Here is a 14716-nt window from a genome sequence, read left to right on the forward strand (position 1 = left end):
TTTTTAAACACATCCAATTGTGGAAATTATTATTATTCCAAGATCTATTGATTAAAATTAACTTTTGTTTGTGGGAAAACTCCTTTAAGGAGTATAAAATGCATTATCCAAATAATTAAATATTGTGCGTCTTGTGTAACCCGAACGCTGTACTCACCGTCGACTTATTTACAGCCTTTCTCTACACAGCAGCTGATAACATGATGTCTGTCATTTACACGCTTTATTTAAGAATGATCCTGTTTTGGGGAGTTTATGTGGGAGCAGCTTCTTGGGTTTACATCTGATGCACACAAGGAGCATCCTCCTATAAATACAATTTTAATTTTTAATGTTTATAGCAAAGTATATACTCCTTTTTTTTCTCATTTTTTTTTTCTCATATGTGTCTCCTTTGGTGCTACCAGGGGTGGCTCTGGCTGGAATCACTCTCCTTCTTCCTCTGGCAGCTGACGGTAAAGTCACTGCTCATCTCTTCTGAAGAAGGAGCAGCTGTCCTGCCATGTATTGCAAATGTTCTGCTCCTCTCCTGATAAGCAGGCAGACATTTCTATGGGTTGCTCTGCAGTAAATAGAGGATCGCTGTTAGAGACCTGGCTGTGACGAGACTGAGCTTATGTGTCCACCGGCATCTAGCTTATTAGGTGAAGGTGACTGAGCGTGTGTGTGCTCCAGCACTCTGCTCAATAGGTGGAGGTGGCTGTGCATGTGTGTCCTCCAGCACTTGGCTCATTAGGTGGAGATGACCGAGCTTGTGTCCTCCAGCACTCTGCTCATTAGGTGCAGGTGACTCTTTATGGACGTCCTCCAGCACTCGGTTCATGAGGTGGAGGTGACTGTGCATGTGTGTCCTCCAGGACTCGGTTCATTAGGTGGAGGTGACTGAGCGTGTGTGTGTTCTCCAGTATTCGGCTCATTAAATGGAGGTGACTGTGCATGTGTGTCCTCCAGCACTCAGATTATTAGGTGGTTGTGACTGAGCATCTGTCCACCAGCACTCCGTACATTAGGTGGAGGTGACAAATAAGGAACATTGGTAGAAAAACTGCAGGGTAAAAAAAGCGCACAAGATACCCTTTTGGGTATAAGGAAAGTAAAAGGAAGGTGCTCACCTGAGCAGGTTAGGTGCAGCCACAACTTTCATGAACACCTGAACATATCAGCTCCTGCTACCTCGTGGTGGGGCACAAGTTCCTCCAGGATATTTGACCAATTTGGATGATAACAAGATATCAGGCTGCGCTGCTGCTGTAATGAAGATGAGATGAATGGTTTTTATTTCCACAGCGCATTTCATCGCTGGACTAGCATCTTTTTCAAGTGAAAAAAAACAAATGCAAAACAAATATTCAAGGGCAGGGGGTTTCTCCATTGTGGAAATAAAAAAACATTCAACTCATGTTGGTCCTAAGGATTCTTCATTACATCATCTCAGCCTGATATCATGTTATCTCCCAAATTGGTCAAATAAAGAACATTAACACGTTGCTGTGGCTGCAGCCACGTCACCACGCCTGGGCACTCCGGTCCTATAAAAGTACATAGCACAATCCACATGTGCGATTCTCCACACAGAAAAAGTTGTCACATGCACTATAGGACCTTACACCATGGATGAAAGTCAGGTGGCAAAAATTGTGCTTAATCCGTACATTGGAAGGTGTCACCGAGCTCCACATGGACATCAGCCATATCTATGGAGTTTTTACAGTTGAGGATTTTGCTGTATCTCAGATGCTTTACTACGCCATCATTGTGCAGCTAGGTGCTAGTCCGTGAGTTTAGTTGCCACAACAGCTGCTTGTCAATGACGGTCATCGGAATGGCTTTGGCCTGTGACAGTGAATGGATGCTCATTGCTGCGATAAAGTGTCTTTTCCAGACAATGAAGGAAGTGGATTCTCTTTGTCCTTATGTTGCTTTTTGTTCAGGATTGTTACATTGTTGTGGTGCTGTGAATTGCACTCTGGGGGTCATTAAACTTGAAATTCCTTGCACTTGGGGGTCTGTTTCTGGTTTTGCTTGCCCTTTGTCTTTGTGATTTCTCCACCTTCCACTTCTCACTCTTGTGTTTGGAGACCCTATAACTCCAGCTGATCCTTTCATGTCCCCCCCCCCTTCCCTCTTCCGGTAATAAAATCATCGCAGCCATTCAGATTGCTCCCAGGGTGCTGTAAAACTCCCAGCCCCAGTCTTCGAGTCACTTCCCTGCGCCAGAATTAGTGCAGATCGCTCTATGGAGAAAAATAGCACAAACAGAATAAAAAGAAAATTGTCCTCCGCTTGCGAGCAATGCACTAATGAGTCATTTACATGTTTAGCGCTGAGAGATGATCCAGCCGCTCCGCTCGCTCTGGTGCCTCGCATGTCTCCACTGCTGCTGCATTATAATAAGTGTTACTGCGGCTCTGGATGGAATCCTATAAAGCTTTTTATCCATTTTGGTTTATGTCGACTTTTGGTTTTAAAGAAACATAACAACTACAGGTCACTTATTCGGAGTTTCCAAAGTCATCGAAGGCCGCAAGGTTATATGAGCCAAAAATAGTGAAAACACATCCTGAATCTACAGTATATTCTCATGACTGATAAGTATCTAATCCAATACCGACCTAACCCATCATATGTGTATCTATTCCTATACAGGGTGATACTACCTACAGATCTATGTATCTGATTCATCATATGTGAAACTGTTTGCTGAGATGTGTATCTAATCCTGTCATGTGCAACGCACTCTACTGAGTTGATGTATCTAAAGTCAGCAGTCTGCTTACAACAATTCCATCTAGGCCCCGGTATATAGTCACATAAATTGCTCAGGGGCTTATCCAAATACTATTTAGGGACCACCCTCTGAAACCTGTCAGTCCCGGAGACAAGGGCCTGAACCACCGGGCAGAACATTTGTGTGTCAGTAATTTACTTGTGGAATGACCAGACGCATTTTAATTTTTCCTCCATGAATCATGACAGCAGCATAATTGTCTGTAATTACCGTTACCTCATTGAAGCAGGAAAGCTTAGCGGACGAGAACCTCCCACCATGTCGCTGTTGTCTGATACTTCCCCAGTGTGTACCATGTGAATACTGGAGCTAGATGGAGAGATGTCACCACCAGCCGTACCTGGGTACTTAGGTGTAGTGGTTAGGCTGAAGTGTAGGGATTATAGGATCCTTTATCATTATATGCCCCAGGCCAAGAAGAGTCTGAATTGTAAAGTTTGTAATTGCGGAACATAGAGATCGTAGAGCTGGTCCTCTGCGATTATCAACCAAAAAGCAATTCTACTCATTCTGGCAACTTTTCACCCTGTGGATGTGACATTGTTTTTGCTACAATTTGCCTTCAGGAGATTACACCAAATCTTGTAGATGGAATAAGTAAAACATGAGATCAATCCATCTGAACGGGGCTGTTGTGGGAAGCACATGGATTTCTATGATCCCCTTTCTGAACAGTGATGATCTAATTTGCATAACCCATTTCCCATGGATCACTGCTTAGCCTAGAAGTCTGGCACTCTCCACAAGGAGAAACAGTTACCCTTAGACCGTTTTAAAAGCCACCCCTCCAATACCCTCCTCTGCTTTGAAGAGTAGAATAAATGACATGTCTCCCTTCTGAGGTCTAGCCGGGGTGTGGCCATCAGGTTCCTCACTCCCTGCAACCATTGTTCCCTTTTTCCTTTGGGAGATGGACTAGACTGAGGCTCTCTTTAGACACTGGGGGGAAACCAAAAGCAAGATGGACTCTCTCCAACCTTTGGTGAAGGAAGACCACCTATCCCCAATCCTTGCTGTTGCCTTCTGGGGCAGAGGGGTTGGGGAAGGTTAGATAAGGGGCACTCAGCTTTTGGAGAACCCTAACGATAAACTGCATACCTATACACTCTTTATTGTGGCAGGCTGCAGTTTCTTGCACTTTGGTGAAGAAAGTCACAATCTTGAGCTTTTAAAAAATGAGAGCAAAACATTTTCTGCAGATGGGTGTCTTTTACTTTTGGAGAAGACTACAGTTTGGGTATGTTAAGTCCCATTACAAGGCTTGTCAAAGGGTCAGAAACTGACTATAGTGTGAATTTCTCTAAGGGTGTGTGCCCACAATTAGTATATAGCAGCGTATTTTCGCTGATTCCAAAACGCTGCGTTGTAATCACGCAGGTAAATCGGCATGTGTTCATTGAACAGTGTGGAGTTACTGCATCAAATACATTCTATTGTGAAAATTTCTGTTGCTTAGCCTGGCATTTCTGCAACAGAGATTGACACGTCGCGGGTGAGATTACGTGACATCAGATAGAGGCACAGTGGGCATGGGATTTCTATAAATCCCATCCACTGCGCTTGTATTGTAGAACGCAGCGTTTTGGACGCAGCTCACCTCCGCTGTGTCCAAAATGCTGCGTTCTACAATACAATTCCTGATCGTGGGCATGCAGTCTAAAAGCTAGTACTAGAAAGACAGCTTTTCTTTTATTCCCTAGAAGAGAAGTAATTTGCATATTCTTTCCCAGGGAGCACTGCCTGGCCAAGTCTCCCTATGCCAGTTAGTGGTCTCCACAAGGAGAAACCATACCCTCACCCCACCTGAGTTACTGAAATTGCCGCAAACACATCCTTATAGTGAATACCAGAGATCTGCAAGATTTCTTTCTTTCAGAATAGCAATAGTGCTTTCTCCTTGTAGCAGTAAGGGATTTGCTGTGAGTCCTCTTTGTTAGATGAGTTGATGGACATCCCAGCTCACAGCCTCGCTGACAAGTCTGAAGATTAATGTGGAATTCCCCTTTAAATCTAACCATTAAATTTCCCCATAAAACTTATGGCATAATTTTAGCATTTGCGACCAACATCCTGCTTCCTCCTCCTTTTTTGGAAGCATCCTTTTGAGGATGTTTACTAATTAAAGGAAAAGGGGTCCATTGAGAGAACGTAGGACGTTTCTTGACGATCCAGCTGCTTTGGGTCTGCTCTTCACGCTGAGGATTATGGTTGGTCATCACTATACCGTCAGGCTGGGACTATGCATCATATCTAATTTTCCTTGTCCGCTCTTCTACTCCAGGGTGCAGCACATACGATGTGATAGGGTTAAATATCTTGGTATTTAAGTTTCCTGCCTTCTGAAACACCCTCGGGTGAGGTGACATTTTTCTCCTTGTGAATCCTTATTAATTGTGAAAAGAGAAAATGTGACAGGACTGCAGGCGCAAAGCCGCCAGGAAGGATAGGGCGCATGGAGCAAACACTTTTCCTGGTGAAAACACTGATTTTTAGATCACTTGTGATTGGCCAAGCTGAGTCTTAAGGGACACCAAAACGTAATGTGCAAAGGTTAAAAAAAACAAACAAAAAAAAATTCCACTACTTTTAGACCTGGCGGATTTGCAGTGCAGATTTGAGATAACAAATTAAAATGAACCCCATTCACATGAAGACGAAAAAATCTACAAGGAAATCTGAGCATGTTCATTCAGGTGCAGAAAAGCCACAGCTTTCCACAGTAGGTTTCACCTTTACAATGTATGGGTTAAATCTACAAATCTTGTAGCAGGCTTTGTGTAGGAATTTCTGTGGATTTTCTGCAGATTTACAGTATCTGCAGTAAAATGTATTTTCTGCATCGGAGCCTTCCCTAATTGTGTCTCAATGACACTGTCCTATGGGTGTGGGTCTGAGATGGTGCAATTATTTTGGCAATGAAGCCATCCCAATCATTAGTGATGGCTGAAGGTGTAATTTTTTAAACATTATCACCGGATTTGGGGTCAAGTGTAATCTACTAAACTACGGTAAATCTTCTGTACCTCGAGCTGTTTGCTTTGGCGAACAAACAGTGATTACCTTTCTTACTGCTTGATATAGTGTAAAGGCCCCGTCACACTAAGCGATATCGCTAGCGAGATCGCTGCTGTGTCACGGTTTTGGTGACTCACCAGCGACCTCACCAGCGATGTCGCTATGTGTGACACTTTGCAACGATCAGGCCCCTGCTGTGAGGTCGCTGATCGTTGCAAAGTGTCCTGGACCATTTTTTGGTCGTTGGCCTCCCGCTGGTCAGCACACATCGCTGTGTGTGACCAGCGGGACCAACGATCTGGCTGGTAACCATGGTAAATATCGGGTTACTAGGGGCACGCGCGCACTTAGTAACCCGCTGTTTACCATAGATACCACTCTGCTACAGTGAGCGGAGGCTCCAGAGCACGGTAGCAGAGTGGTATCCATGGTAAACAGCGGGTTACTAGGGGCACACGCGCACTTAGTAACCCGATATTTACCATAGTTACCAGCCTGCTCCTGCTTAAGCAGCAGGCTGGGAACGGGAGCAGGACATCGTGGAACGATTCTTTCCACGATATCGCTGCTCCCCTCATCGCTGGTGAGCCTGCCTGTTTGACAGCTCACCAGCGATGTATTAGCGATGCAGCAACGATCCCTGACAGGTCGTATCGTTGTCGGGATCGCTGCTGCATCGCTGAGTGTGACGGGGCCTTAATCGATGTGAGTCTCCTGCATGGGGATCTGGGACCTCCCTGTATTTCCCATTAACATCACATGCGTAAGTACTTCTGCTTCTCAAACCAAAACTGTACTTGTGCTTATACTTACAACCTCATCCATTTACACTGCAAGATTATCATGAGTGAGCGTTACCAGAATAATCGTGCAGTCTAAGGAGGTTGAGAAATGATCTTTTGTGCTGCACTGATTGTTCTCGGCAGCCCTTTATCCTGTGTAAACAGGACTCGTGCTACCGAGAACAATGCAGCCTGTCTGCACTGAGCAATCATACTGATCGTTGAGTGCGCATCAGAAGCGCATTTTTTAATACTCTGTTCACACAGTCTGCCTCTTTTTAAGGGTATTAAACAGTCATTTAATGCTGTAAAATTGTCTATTGTAAAGTGGTCTTTAGTCTAGAGCAGGGTTGAGGAACCTTTTTTCTGCCAAAGGCCATTTGACTATTTATTCCATCATTCGGGGGGCCGTACAAAATTATCAGCTTGAAAATTACCCTGCTATATTTGGTTAAATATCCATCACTGCTCACATTACATTTATAGAACTCAAATAATGGGAGATCTGCAGTATACATCACATAGAGGACACTGAGACTACTGTATATACATCATATAGGAGACACCGAGACCGCTGTATATTCATGACAGGAGACAAGGGGCTGCGTGTATATATGTCACAGGAGGAGACATGGGGCTGATGCATAGAAATCACATGAGACATATAGATACAGTATATACATCACAGGAGACATGTAGCTGTGGTATATACATCACAGGAGGAGACATCGGGTTGCGGTATATACAGGGTGGTCCAAAAGTAGGTGGCCAGAAAATAATAACATTTATTTTGATTTATATATAAAATTATATTTACTAACACAAGCATAACATTGACAATTAAATTTTATTCTGAACAATAATACAAAAGCCCTTAAATTTTATCAACGCAGGTGCTCAAACTGTTTTCCATTACAATTTGCACAGCTTTGAAGTCGCCTCTTACTCTTTGACAAACTTTTTTGCACAAGTCTCTTTGGGTATTAATTTCTTGAAATGCATCTCTTATGTAATTTTTCAGATCACTGACCCTTTTTGGTTTTCGACTATAAACTTTGTCCTTGAGTACTCCCCAAAAGAAAAAATCCATTGGCTTCAAGTCTGGTGAATGTGCCGGCCAATCAAGTGGGCCTTTTCAGCCAATCCATTTATTGGGAAATGTTTCATCAAGATACTCGCGGACTACTCTTGAATAATGTGGAGGGGCCCCATCTTGTTGGAAATAAAGGTTATTTGAATTAGGCTGTTGCTGTAACTGGGGAACAACTTGATTCATTAGAGTTTTGAGACACTTATCTCCTGTGACTGTTCCATCAAAAAATATTGGTCCTAAAACACCAAAACTTAAAATACCACCCCAAACATTGATACCAGGCTCATTTAGTTATTGCTCTAATGTTAAATGCATGTTCTCATTATACCAGTAAATACTATTATGTCTGTTAATATGGCCGGATAATTTGAAAGAAGTTCATCACTCCACATAATGTTATCTAAAATTACTGGATTTTCTTCAGTTTCGTTAAGCATAACCTTATTACATTTTCTGTCCACCTACTTTTGGACCACCCTGTATATCACAGGAGGAGACATGGGGCTGTGGCATAGCCATCACAGGAGACATGGGGCTGCGGTATATACATCAAAGGAGACGTGGAGCTGTGGTGTATACATCACTAGAGTGACATGGGGCTGCAGTATATACATCACAGGAGACATGGACCTGCGGTATATACATCACAGAAGACATGGACCTGCGGTATATACATCACTAGAGAGATATGGGGCTGCAGTATATACATCACTAGAGAGACATTCGGCTGCGGTATATACATCACAGGAGACATGGACCTGCGGTATATACATCACAGGAGACATGGGGCTGCGGTATATACATCACTAGAGATTATATGGGGCTGCAGTATATACATCACTAGAGAGACATGGGGCTGTGGTATATACAGTGGTGTGAAAAAGTGTTTGCCCCTTCCTTATTTCTTATTCTTTTGCATGTTTTTCACACTTAAATGTTTCAGATCACAAAACAAATTTAAACATTAGACAAAGATAACACAAGTAAACACAAAATGCAGTTTTTAAATTAAGGCTTTATCGTTAAGAGAAACAGAAATCCAAACCTACAGGGCCCTGTGTGAAAAAGTGATTGCCCCTAAACCTAATAACTGGTTGGGCCACCCAACAACTGCAATCAAGCGTTTGCGATAGCTGGCAATGAGTCTTTTACAACGCTGTGGAGGAATTTTGGCCCACTTATCTTTGCAAACTTGTTGTAATTCAGCCACACTGGAGGATTTCCGAGCTTAAACCGCCGTTTAAGGTCATGCCACAACAGATTAAAGGAGTTGTCCACTACTAGGACAACCCCTTCTTAAACTAAATGTTCGGCCCCTATAAAATAAACAAACCTATACTCACCTCACGTGCTGGCTCTGTTCCAATGGTGTGGACACTCGCGATCCTAGAGCTGCGATGCAGTGGAATGACACGTGATGCCCGGCGCCCAATCAGTCCTAGCATCACTGTCTCCGCCTTCGTACTAACTGAACATGAAGCGGAAGCCAGGGTTGCAGCTGATCCCGGACTTCCTCTTCGTGTTCAGTGTGCCCGAAGGCGGGGACAGTGAAGCCAGCGCTGATTGGGCGCTGGGCATCACATGTTATTCCACTGCATCACAGCCCCCGGACCGCGAGTGCTGACACTGCTGGAATGGAGCCGGCACTGCCGGTGAGTATAGGTTTGTTTATTTTATCAGGTCCGAACATTTAGTTTAAGAAGGGGTTGTCCTAGTAGTGGACAACCCCTTTAAGGTCAGGACTTTGACTAGGCCACTTCAAAGTCTTAATTTTGTTTTTCTTAAGCCATTCAGAGGTGGACTTGCTGGTGTGTTCTGGATTATTGTCTGCTGCATAACCCAAGTGCACTTCAGCTTGAGGTCACGAACAGATGGTCGGACATTCTCCTTCAGGATTTTTTGGTAGACTACAATATTCATGGTTCCATTTACCACAGCAAGTCTTCCAGGTCCTGAAGCAGCAAAACAGCCCCAGACCATCGCACTGCCACCACCATATTTTACTGTTGACATGATGTTCCTTTTCTGAAATGTGTTACTTCTACGCCAGATGTAATGGGATATACACATTTCAAAAAGTTCAACCTTTGTCTCGTTTGTCCAGAGTATTCTCCCAAAAGCCCTGGCGATCATCAAGATGTTTTCTGGCAAAATTGAGACGAGCCTTTGTTCTGTTTGCTCAGCAGTGGTTTCATCTTGGAACTCTGCCATGCATGCCATTTTTGCCCAGTCTCTTTGTTATGGTGGAGTCATGAACACTGGCCTTAACTGAGGCAAGTGAGGCCTGTAGATCTTTGGATGTTGTTGTGGGGTCTTTTGTGACCTTTTGGATGAGTCGCCGCTGCTCTCTTGGGTAATTTTAGTCAGCCAGCCACTCCTGAGAAGGTTCACCAATGTACCATGTTTTCGCCATTTGTGGATATTGGCTCTCACTGTGGTTCGCTGGAGTCTCAAAGCTTTAGAAATGGCTTTATAACCTTTTCCAGACTGATAGATCTCGATTACTTTGTTTCTCATTTGTTCCTGAATTTCTTCAGATTGCAGCATGATGTCTAGCTTTTGAGGATCTTTTGGTCCACTTCACTTTGTCAGGCAGATCCTATCTAAGTGATTTATTGATTGAGAACAGGTATGGCAGTAATCAGGCCTGTGTGTGGCTAGGGATTTTTGAACTCCGCTTCCCAAAGATGTGATAAACCACAGTTAATTTATATTTTAAGGGGGAGGGGGGAATCACTTTTTCACACAGGGCCCTGTAGGTTTGGATTTCTTTTTCCCTTAATAATAAAGACCTTCATTTAAAAACTGCAGTTTGTTTTTACTTGTGTTATCTTTGTCTAATATTTAAATCTGTTATGTGATTTGAATCATTTAAGTGTGACAAACGTGCAAAAGAATAAGAACTCACATGCAAAAGAATAAGAACTCAGGAAGGGGGCAAACACTTTTTCACACCACTGTACATCACTAGAGAGACATGGGACTGCGGCATAGACATCACAGGAGACACTTTGGGGCTGCGGTATAGACATCACAGGACACACTTTGGGACTGTGGTATATACATCACAGGAGACACTTTGGGGCTGCAGCATAGACCTCATAGGAGACTCTGCTGCTCCTGTCTTCTACTGTGCAATGGGAGCACACCGCGTGCTAACTTTGCCCACGAAGTACGGCCTAAAGCTGGCACTGGCCAATGTGAGGATGTAATCTTTCACTACACGTGCCACAGCGTACAGTAGGCAATGCTGCATGTGCATCCTGGCAGAGTGAAAAGGAATGAAAGGACCGGTAGCTGTCAAAACGCAGCTGCTGGCCCAAGCACTGGGTCCCCAAGAATCTGCTTGTGGGCCAGAGAAAAAGGTCGTCGAGGGAGATAAACAGACCGCGAGCTTGAGGTTCCCCACCCCTGGTCTAGAGCTACTCGGCGACATTGCTAGCACGACCTGAAGATTGCAATGCTGCATTGTGCAACTGCATCTAATGACTGTCAGTAGAATTGTGATCTGGAACCTGATACGAGCTGGTCATAACACTTTAAAAAAAAAAAAGCCACAACTGCTGTATTTTTGGTCACAAGTTGCAATCTGCTACTTTGTGTTTGTTTTGCAGCTGTGATATGGCTGTAAAAAAAATAAATCATGCATCAGTTGTACAAATGTTTTTTGTCATCAACTCTACCATGCAACCAAAATTACCGTGTATCTCCATTATCCGCATGATGGGGCAGATCATGTTTTTTCTAGGTTTATTCATTCTTGTTTGCTGTCGCAGTGTATCACGCTACTTTTATATAATGTATATAAAAAAGGAGATTATATAATCTCCTTCCCTCTTACCTCCCCACCTGACCTCATCCTACAGACCTGCTCCTCCACCTCAGATCTATCCAACCAAAACATAACACAAGCCGGACACTCTCCTTCTCCCACCTGCTCTCCCTCTCTCTGCTTTTCCTCACTGCTGGCGACATATCTCCCAATCCTGGACCCACACAGCTTGCACCTTCCACCAATTCCCCCACCTATCGCTTCAAACCAACTGCAAACTACCGCAACCTCTCCGATGTAAAACCCGTGCCCTGGACGCCCACCCCCCCTGCTCCGTCTCTTTGGAGCACTCTGGAATTCCCGCTCTGTCTGCAACCAGCTTCATTTTGTCCACGACCTCTTTACCTCTCTCAGTCTCTCTTTCCTGGGCATCACAGAGACATGGCTGACACCCTCCGACACTGCCTCCCCTGCTGCGCTGTGTTATGGTGGCTTGCACTTCACCCACACTCCTCGCCCTGGTAACAGACATGGTGGAGGAGTGGGTCTTCTCCTTTCCAATAACTGCACCTCTAGCCCTACCCCACCTCTACCCCCCCTTATTCTGCCTTCTTTTGAATTCCACTCTGTCCGCATCTACTCTCCCTCCAACCTCCAATTGGCTGTCATATACCGACCTCCAGGCCCGGTCACTGCCTTTATTGACCAATTCTCCACTTTGCTTCTTTGCTTTCTCTGCTGACATTCCCACAATCATCATGGGCGATTTCAACATCCCCCTGACACTCGCCAGTCAACAGCATCCAAACTCCTGTAGCTTACTCCATCCTTTGGACTTACTCAGTGGTCCTCCTCAGCCACCCACACAGACGGACACACACTAGACCTCATCTTCACCCGACTCTGCTCCCTATCTAACCTCACAACCTCTCCCCTACCCCCATCTGACTACCATCTACTCACCTCATCCCTGTCCTCCTCACCTGTCACCCATGTCCAGCAACTAGCACACCCCTGCAGAAACCTTGCACATCTAGACACACACTCTGACTTTATTCTACCACTGACATCCATATCTTCACTCCACGACACAGACAGCGCCACTGCTTTCTACAATGCCACTCTCGCATCAGCTATTGATTCGGTCGCTCCTCTTGTGCATGGCAGAACACTACGAGTCAATAAGCAACCCTGGCGCAACAACCTCACTAAACAGCTTTGACAAGCGTCCAGGGTTGAGGAGCGGCGTTGGAAGAAAACACATTCTCAAGATGACTTCACTGCATCCAAGCAAGCAACACTCGCATTTAAATCAGCCCTCACCTCTGCTAAACAGGCCTACTTCACAACCCTCATATCTTTTCCTATCCTACAACCCCGAACAGCTATTCAACACTTTAACTCTCTCCTCTGCCCTCCACTGCCCCCTCCGACCTCCATCATCTCTGCTGAGGAGTTTGCCACACACTTCAAAAACAAGATTGACCAAACAAGGCAAGTCTTTACTGTCCAACCACCACAACCCCTTTGTTTTCCAGACCATTGCCCTTCCCCCATAACCTCCCTTCCCAACATCATGGAAAGAGACCTTACTCGTCTCCTCTCCAAATCACATCTCACCACTTGTGCACTCGACCCCATCCCATCCCACATCTCTTCAACCTATCAATAAATCACTAACTTCTGGTACCTTCCCCGCTACCTTCAAACATGCCATAATCACGCCCATCCTCAAAAAAACATCCCTCCACACAACCGCCTTGTCCATCTACCGCCCCATATTGCTGTTCCCATTTGCCTCCAAACTCCGTGAACAACACGTTCACGCTGAACTTTCCTCTCATTTCTCATCTTACTCTCTAATCGACAACCGACGATCCGGCTTCCGCCCCCACCATTCCACCGAAACTGCCCTTACCAAAATCACCAATGACTTACAGCCAAAGCTAACTGACAATTCTCTGCACTCCTGCTTCTTGACCTGTCCTCTGCTCTCGACACAGTTGACCACTACCTCCTCCTACAGCCTCTCTTCCTTTGGCATCAAAAACCTTGCCCTATCTTGGATCTCCTCATACCTTTCTAACCGCACATTTAGCGTCTCTCACTCCCATACTACCTCCTCATCCCGCCCCCTCTTTGTTGGAGTCCCTCAAGACTCTGTCCTAGGACCCCTACTCTTCTCAATCTATACCCTTGGCCTGGGACAGCTCTTAAAATCCCATGGCTTCCAGTGCCATCTGTACGCTGATGACACCCAGAACTACCTCTCTGGCCCAGACTTCACCTCTCTGCTGTCCCGAATCCCAGCAAGTTTAGCAGCCATATCCTCCTTCTTCTCCTCCCTCTTCCTCAAGCTCAATGTGGACAAAACTTAACTCACCATCTTTCCCCCATCTCGCATATCTTCCCCACCTGATCTTTCTATCACAATAAATGACATCACATTTTCCCCTGTACCGGCAATCCGATGCCTTGGAGTAACCCTTGACTCTGCCCTCTCCTTCAAACCCCACATCCAAGCTCTCGCCACCTCCTGTCGCCTCCAGCTCAAAAATATTTCCAGAATCCGTCGTTTCATCAACCCTCAATCTACTAAACTGCTTGTGCATGGCCTCATCATCTTCCGCCTCGACTAGTGCAACATCCTCCTCTGTGGCCTACCTGCTAACACTCTCGCACCCCTCCAGTCCATCCTTAACTCTGCTGCGCAACTGCTTCATCTCTGGCCTCGCTACTCTTCTGCTACCCCCTTTGCAAATCCCCTCACTGACTCCCAATTGCCCAGCGTATCCAGTTCAAGCTACTAACACTGACCTACAAAGCCATCCATAACCTCTCTCCTCCGTACATCTCTGAACTAATCTCCCGATATAGTCCCTTACTTAATCTCTGGTCCTCCCAAGACCTCCTTCTCTCCTCCACACTTATTCGTTCCTCACCCAATAGCCTCCAAGATTTCTCCTGGATATCCTATGGAATTCTGTGCCTCAACACGTCCGATTATCCGCCACATTTGGATCCTTCAGATGGAAGGTGAAAACCCATCTCTTTAAACAAGCTTACAGCCTGCCATGACCTTGCTTGCTGCCACCTCAACAACACTGGAGCTACTGCAACCCCCCAACCTACTGTCTCCTTCCCCATTCCTGTAGAATAGGGGTCCTCAAACTTTTTAAACAGGGGTCCAGTTCACTGTCCCTCAGACAATTGGAGGGCCGGAATATAATTTAAGAAAAAAAAACTATGAACAAATTCCTATGCAC

The 14716-nt window shown here is 45.1% G+C and overlaps 1 protein-coding gene across 3 annotated transcripts in view; it reads left to right on the forward strand.

The window, feature by feature from the left end:
* Positions 1 to 14716, forward strand: part of RXRA (retinoid X receptor alpha) — a 207401-nt gene that overhangs the window by 52981 nt on the left and 139704 nt on the right. The window lies entirely within an intron of this gene.

The sequence above is a fragment of the Phyllobates terribilis genome, unplaced genomic scaffold (assembly GCF_046119375.1).
Source record: "Phyllobates terribilis strain yellow unplaced genomic scaffold, ASM4611937v1 Scaffold_7__3_contigs__length_470593459, whole genome shotgun sequence".
Taxonomy (NCBI): domain Eukaryota; kingdom Metazoa; phylum Chordata; class Amphibia; order Anura; family Dendrobatidae; genus Phyllobates; species Phyllobates terribilis.